Consider the following 8945-nt stretch of genomic DNA (forward strand, 5'->3'; position numbering starts at 1 on the left):
CATGAGTCACCTGTTGTGTTGCCTATGGTTATATACAAGCCTGGTGATCAGTCTTATTCGATAGTTCACATTTTAGGGAACAAGGACTTGTTTGTGGTTACGGCAAGTGGAACATATCTGCTGCCATCTGTGGAACAGATATTCAATAACGGCCAAACAACTCGTGATGGGGAATTAATAATTAATCATGAAATGAAAAAGGAAACACAAAAAATAAGATAATAAATAAATGAAATAAGAAACGAGATAAATATATCTTAATAAGATAAATTCAATTATTTAATTAAATGTAGGAAACAAATATTTATATACATATATTGAGCTGCCTGAATTTACAAGAGAAAGAACTATCGTAATGTGCGATAGGGTGAAAGCTGTCAGAAATTGTTCCAGTGTAGAACTGTCCAAACTTGATCTAGATTAAGTCAGTTTAAGATGATTTGTTTTTGGAATAAGAGTGATTTTACAAAGTATAATTTGTCCCTTCCTAAACGAGATAGCTATTTGTACATTATCTATTCTTTTTAATGAAGTGATTAATTCAAATAGTCTTTCTTTACTCTTAAATTGGAAATACTAATGTAAAAAGTAAGAAAGTCAAAAAATTTTAAAACTTTCGGAAGAGGAAAGAAACTTTTAGTTATGTAAATGATAATCTAACATATCATTGAAATTGTTTAGTATCTACATTTGATTCACCTTGCCCCTACAGTAGGTGTCTTCAGAGTAAATCCGCCAAAGACAAAAAAATATTGATGTACACAAACTGTCTTGAAAATCTTTAAATTCATAAGTTTGACAGGTCATATTCGAACAACAATAATTTTCGCCAGCTTTCAATTCATAATACTTTGACTGAAACAGACAAAGATCATTATCCTTGGCCTTTGAACAGTTATGTCAAAAGTTTATTCATGGCTCTTCAATTACAAGTGTGAAATCGTCTGTTTCAAGTATGTTTTCTTACGTACTGTCTACTTGACATGATGATTTATTTGTATCTTTCTGAATAACATGAAAATAATACTATTTTTATAAATCAAGATGAGTTTCAGAGAGGTAGTGGGGAAGACGTCAAACATGAGTACAAAATAAATAAACAGAATAGTACATGTTTAAAGTTAAAGCAATACCAACCTCTCATAAACTTTTTCTGAAAAATGTCTTAATATGACTTACATGTCATCTTTTGCACATACTCGTACCTGTTTTCAAGTACTGAAATATCACTTTTACAAAACAGTCAATAATCCTACATTTATGAATTTGAAACAGAAAAGGGGGCGATTACACTATATTTGATAGGGGAGTCGTTTGATATGCTGATAACGTAAAAAAATGTTCAGCTGTTGCGATGGACGACAGGAAAATGCTTTGTAGGGAAAAAATGCATCGATATGTATCTTATTTTTCAAAAACAAATAATATTCAGCATGTATGTTTTGAAGCTGCTATCATATATATTCAGAGTACTTATTTTTGCTTGCTGTCAGCTATTGCTACGGGTATGGCCTGTCCTAATCAAATAATTGGCTGAAATGTGATGTAAATGTCGATAAAAGATGCCTTAATTATTATTGGCTTTAAACAAGCTCAGATCTGCACTTTGTGTCTTTTTTGTTGTGAGGGATGCATAAATACCCTGCCACGTCCGGTCTGTATTTTTTTTAAAGATGTTTTCTGCTTTTTATCGATCTGATGAATTTCAAAGGTGTTGTTTTTTGTTTTACTGTTACACCACTGTCCCAGGTTAGGGAAGGGTTGTCACCTTCAAAAATGTTTAACCCCGCCACATTCTGTATGTGGCTGTCCCGAGCAAGGAGTCTATAATTCAATGGTAGTCGTTGGTTCATGTTTGTCGTATTTGTTTTTCGTAATTTTTTGTTATAAATCAGGCCGTTGGTTTTTCTCAGTTGTATTGTTTCATATTTTTCATGTCGGGACCTTTTATAGTCGACTATACGGTAAGAGGTTTTCTCATTATTGAAGGCCGTACGGTTGCCTATAATTGCTTCCATCTAATTCAATTGAGTTTTGGTGGATTGTTATCTCATTGACAATCATCCCACACCTCCTCATTTTATGTTAAACATGAGTATCCACACCTTAACATCTAAAGATAATCATACCATTACAAACATTGAGAAAATTTCCCACAGTTTATTATATTAGAATCATTTGCATCATGCTATTGATTGATTGTTGTTTGTTTAAAGTACAATGATAAATATTTCATGCATATTTCAAACGAGGTAGATTTTACAATAATTCAAATAGGCAGGATATTTTAAAAAGTTCCACCATACTGGAAGGACAGAAAATTAAGACTTTCATTTCAAAGAAATATTCAATTCACTTATCCTGAGTTAAGTTATCGTTAAGTAACAAATTGTCTTTTTTTCAAATGCAATATTTACAAAATGTATAAATCAGTTGCAAAGTAATATTGAAATAAATATCATTGTAGCTTTAGGAAGAACGTCAGGATATTTATCAGAACGTTTTGGATAGTATTTTTTCAAATATTGATTTCAATATTTCTAATTATATACGGTATTACTACGATTTATTCAAAGTAATTTGTATAACTGTTTATGTGTACGTAAAACTGGTTTAACCCAACCATAAAGTGTGCATGTTCAATGTCAGGCTGTCTGAATATTTTACATAAGTAACCAACCTAGTAATCTTGGCCGTGCGTCTTTTTTTGTTGTTTGGTGACACACTTTGACTGTGACGTATGAAGGAAGATCAATATTAAGCAAGATTTTGCAGATGTTTTTTGTTTTGTGAAAGAACATTTTGTGGCTGAATTTTTATAGCGCACAAATGTCGTCAATGAAAAACACAAAATCCGAGTTCCGTTTTAAAACATTATCTTGGCACCTGTGATGCATGAATAAGTCAAATAGTCAAGACTATGACATAATTTTGTAATTTTAACGCATGTAATCTTATTTAAAGCAAAATTATCTATTAAAAAGGCATATTTTAAAGCATACGTTTTTTTGTTAGGGTTCATTGGATTCTTAAAATCAGAAATCGATATAAATATACAAGGGCCAAATCGTACTTCTCTCTCGAATACAAGACTTACAATAGAAAGAATATTCGATTGTCATATGACCTTTGCTGCTAGGTGTGAGCTGAATATATGTATTATATTGTTCAGTATAAAAATAAGAAGATGTGGTATGATTGCCAATGAGGTAATCCTCCACCGGAGATCAAATGACATAGAATTTAACAACTTCAAGATCATTAGGCACTCAACAATTGTCAAGAAGAAAAAAGACCAATATAAAAGTCCTTTCATATAACTTTTATCTTGTTTTGAACGTTTCATATAGATATAAAAATGAGGAGTTGAGGTATGATTGCCATTGAGACAACTATCTACTAAAGTTGAAATAAATTTATGTAAGCAATTATAAGCAACCGTACGGCCTTCACCAATGAGAATATACTCACTTGCATTATTTTTTCTTTTCGAAAATGAAATGTTCTTTCTCAAAATAAGTTACTTGATGTTTGAACTTAAAAACATTTAGTGTTGAAAAAAGCAAAGTGTGTGTGGTCATCTCAAAATATAAATTTCTAGTAAATTATATATTGAGTGCAAAAGGTTTTGGCTACTGTTTTAGAGTGCGGTATTTTTGTTCATACATTTTTGTTGACACAAAACTTAATTTACCTACTTAATGTTTTGAAGATTGTTATGATTGAAGTTTCTTTCTAGAGAATTGAATTATCTGCCTGACAGAATGCCAACATCAACAACTGCAACAAATTCCGTGATAGCTCGGTCAATGTCCCATTTTTTATCCAGTGTGATTAATTTTTAGCCAAATGAGATGTCATTGCTTCTCAAGGTTTACTTTTGCCCTTGAGATCTGTTAGATCGCTATCACGTGAGTGTACCAAAAAATATAAACGACGAACTTTAATTTCGTTATTGATAAAAAGACCCATTATCAGCCCTGACCAATATTCAACACGTGACAACGGTTATCAGTTGGTCTCAATCACCTTTCCAAATCTATTTGTATACCCTGTTTTTTACATTTGATTTGACTTGATGTATGCTGTCCACTGTATTTCAATTAAGTTGGCTTGGTACTTAATCTATATTCTTATGTTTTGACAAAAATGATGCAATATACCTAACAAGGGATTTAGAAAATTATTGGGTATGAAAAAAAAAACCCCAAAAAACGAACAAATTCAATCCGCAGAATATCATTGAGAAAACTAACGATAAATTAACAAGAACACCCCTATATTCATGGTTGAACTCAGTTGATTTAAACGGGAAGGTCTTCCTTTGACCAACCCTGATGTTAATCATGTGAATGTCCGATGATGAGTTATCTTACAAAAATGGCCATTATACACACATGAGCAACACGACGGGTGCCAAATGTGACTAAAGATCTAATTACCCTTCCGACGCACCTGCAGTCATCCTCTGATTTGATGGGGTCTATGTTTCTCAGTCTTTCATTTTCTTTGTTGTGCTTTGTAGACTGTTGTTTGTTTGTTTGCCGTGTTATGTCATTTCGTTGTAAGTTTGTCTTTTTGCCGTGTTATGTCATTTCGTTGTAAGTTTGTCTTTAAATTAATTAAAATTAATTGTTATATCACTCTGGTATATTCTGCTTCATTGTTTGTACATGTCATTTGGAATTGTGTCAATTGTTTAACAATAAATTTTTAATATCACAATTTTGAATTCCCGACCATGACCGAAAATGATAGTTTGAAATATAATCAAAGTTTTTTCAGGAAAAAAGACGAACAAGAGCGTTACCTATAGATATGACACAGACACAAAATAATAAAGTAAAACAAAATACAACGCAACACAGAAAACTTAACCCAAGCAACACAAATACCAATTATGCAATAAGGATAATCCAAATGTTCTAAAATGTAAGCAGTTTCGTCTTTACACTTATTGTGAAGTCCCGAAAAACTACAAATGTCTTGCAAAGTTGCACCAATGAAAGGATGTAAGGATTAGGTATTCAAAAACAATTACCATATGTGTGATACAAACATGTTCTATATAGTCTGCCAAGTTTAATGACGTGCATACACCTTTTGAATGGATAACAGCTTCATTATTAAGATTATTTGATCTGCTACCCTCTAAACATTATTCGCATGTGTAAAGCGTATTAATAACGGATACATGAATATATATATAATAAAAAACTAACAAATAGTCTGGATAGTCGTATAATTGATAATGAGACAACTATTCATAAAGAAAAAAAAAGACCGCATATGTGAACAATTACAGGTCACCGTACAGCCTACAACAAGGAAAAACACGAATATATATTAAAATTGCCCAAGTAGGATAAAATTAAAAAATAATTATTGCAAGCCATATATTTGTTATCATTTTCACACGGCCTGGGCCGTTATATATTCCAATTTTACTAAGAGCGTTACAGAGGATGAAAATAAACGAATATATATAACGGCCCAGGCCATTTGAAAATGATAACAAATCTATGGCTTGTATTAATCATTTCGATTCTAATAGGATAAAAATACGGTAATTTAAAAAATCTGCAGCGAAGATAAATTTGCCGTGAGTGTGGCTGTTCTATTTGATACCCTGTAAGATAAAGCTACAAATTTACAAACAAATCTATGTCTTGCATCAACTATTTTTTAAATAACCTCTTAGAAAATTGTGTTTCATTCTAATAATTCTCAACCTAAACATTTTTTTTGCGTTGGCTACTATTAAACGTCAAATCTACAGTTGACATGTCGTAATTATAGAGTGAGTGCTGAAATCCATGAATGTAAGAAGAATGCAATAGAGAAGCAAATAAAACTACACCTACTTAAAAACTCCATTTTAATGCAATATTATCCGAATTTGAAGCGTACACGAATTGAATAAGGTTCAGCTTGAGGGTTTTCATGCGTGTAACGTCAGGAGCTTTCTTTGAATTTCGCAGAATTTTGAATTATTTTAATTTTATACAATTTTCAAAGCTCTGATGCATTAATTATTTGTCTTATGCATTAGAATAAGCATATTGGTTCTGAAGTTTTTCAATTTCAATTTTAGTACAACGAAATTGAGATTTGTGTATTCACATAGGTTACAATACATGTGGATAATCCGATTTACGGGGGAGTTAATTTGTAACAATCATTTATATGTACATCTGGAATCTGCGTCAAGTTAAGATATATTGAGAATTTGATGAAGGTGTTGTTTAAAATGTGAAAGAAGCACGTCTTATTAGAATGTAAAACAATCCAAACGTTAATGTTAAGTATTATTGTGTTGACTCACACTGTACTTAAAACTCGCTTATAAAATTTTTTTTATCAAAGATTGCTTTGCTGTGATAAAGCCTCAACTAAGCAAATGCATTCGTTGACTATGTAGTTTTTTAAAATTTTGCTTTAAAATTGGTTTAGCCTTTCAGAGTGAAAAAGTAAAACAGGTATTTGACTCATGTATACATAAAAAAAAACAAATTAAAGGTTTTTAGCGAACAATGTTGGTATTTCGTTCAAAGAAAATTTAATATCGATAAAAACGAGGAGCATGTAAATACACAGAATTGTAATGGAAAGTCAGTTTATTTTCAATAATTTAAAAGTTGTAAGAATGAATTTAAGTAAAATTAGAATAATTTCTAGCAGTAATCGTCACTCTAACAATTAATGCTGTAAGAGATGTTCTTTTCCTGAAATTTTATTTACCTTTCTTTGATAGCGAGGTCTCGTTGGTTCCTTATTTTCGTCAGTACGATGTGAGCGCTGTTACGTTTCAGATTTTGTGAACTTTTTATTTTCTCTATATTAAATTTTTGACACCAGGAGTATAGATTTCACTAGTTGTTCAAACGCTTTTCATATTTTATATGGATCTACTTACCCTTCCGGAGCAACTGAGATCACCCCCTGTTTTTGTTGTAGTTCGTGTTGCTCAGTCATTAGTTTTTTATGTTGTGCTTTGTATACTGTTTCTTTTTCATTATTTTTTGCCATGACGTTGTCAGTTTTTTTAGCTGGGGTTTAACGTATATGATTTCAATTACATGAACTGAATAAAAACAGTTTTTTTTACATTTACTATCCCAGGAGTAGACTATATAGATTAGATCGTTGGTTTTCCTGTTTGAATGGTTTTACACTAGTCATTTTTTGGCCCTTTATAGCTTGTTGTTCGGTGTGAGCCAAGGCTTCGTGCTTTGACCTATAATGGTTTACTTTTTGAAATTGTGACTTGGATGGAGAGTTATCTCATTGGCACTCATACCACATCTTCTTATATCTACCTTAGCTGTATTTGGCAAAAACGTTTCGGAATACTCGGTCGTCAATGCTCTTTAACTTCGTACTTTATTTAGCCTTTTAGACATTTTGATTCAAACGTCACCGGAGTTTAGTTGTAATGTATTCCTGTCTCGTAATGTTGTCATTTTAGCGGTATTTTTAACATTGCCATATAAGCTGGAGGTTTGGCTAGCCATAAAACCAGGTACAACCCAACCTTTTTTTCTTAAAACGTCCTGTACCAAGTCAGGAATATGGCAGTTATTATCAAATAGTCCGTTTCTATGTATGTTGGCGTTTGTTTTTGTAGTAGTTCAGTGTTTATGTTGCTCCGTTGTTTTCCTCTTATAGTTGATGTGTTTCCCTCGGTTTTGGTTTGTGACCCGGATTTGTTTGTTGTTAAATCGATTTATGACTATTGAACAGCGGTATACTACTGATGCCTTAATTTATGAATCTTTTTTATACGAAACTCCCGTCTAGCGTACACAATTTTAATCCTGGTATCTATGATGAGTTTATCTACATGTATAATATAATACAAATGTTATCCTAAAGACATTATTCTGGTTTATAGTCGTAACTGTGATATTTAATTCATCGACATTTCTTAAAGATAAGCGTGTGCTCTTAACATAAATATAGGCAACATAGATTAGCCTATAATCTAATTAGCTGAAATTTGCATTGTAATGGTATATGAAAAATAAATATTAACATCAAAATTCAATGTTTTGTTTATCTTTCCGCTGCAGATTTGAATATCTATGACATTGACAAATGATATACTTTTAACCTAGTATATGCCCTCTGACTTTTATTGTTTTGCATCACGATAAATGAATGCTCAATTACGTGTTAGGCTATAAGTTTCATTCGATATTCACGCCATCATGACATTAATGCTTAACAAGTATCGGTTCTTTTTGGCTGCATCATGATTGACCTAAGTTATATTTGCTGCAATGCGATATAGAATTTGGAACATGACAGGGGGAAAATCAAATACGGTAGGTAAGGAATAAAACTGCAGTATGGTTATTTAAGACCCGATCAATAATTATTTCTACATTCTGACGTAATTTATTATAGGGCGAAGTCCTTCATACCATTTTAGAAAGGTTAAACATGTTACATACTATTATGTTATAATTTTGTAAATGTCTGCACTAAATCCAGAACTTTCAACTGAATGGTCTGTTGTAAAAGTAATGTACATGTATCTGACAGTCGTTTCTAGGTCTGATGGTATATTTTTTCCATTGAAAGATCCAAGAAGATTGCTTGCTGACGCTCCATTGTATATCTTGAAAGAAAAATGCATTACCGATAACTAATTGTTTTGTTATGTATATGCAGAATGAGAATGTCTATTGGAAATATTTTCTGTTTCATTTGAATTTTGTGTTATCATTTAAATGGTTGTATACGTTTTCATCATGACGATTTCAATGAAGGTAAACAATCTAAATGAAACCACATTAAATTTACCGTTTGGATCAGATATAACCTCTCGTTAGAACTGTCAGAATAATCTGCCATAGAAATGTTGTAGTACTAGAATCAGTTCTAGGGTGCAAATGTCAAAATGAGTTCTAGATTAGAATTATAAAAACATTGTTCCATAG

The sequence above is a fragment of the Mytilus californianus genome, unplaced genomic scaffold (assembly GCF_021869535.1).
Source record: "Mytilus californianus isolate M0D057914Y unplaced genomic scaffold, xbMytCali1.0.p SCAF_8, whole genome shotgun sequence".
In the NCBI taxonomy this organism is placed as follows: domain Eukaryota; kingdom Metazoa; phylum Mollusca; class Bivalvia; order Mytilida; family Mytilidae; genus Mytilus; species Mytilus californianus.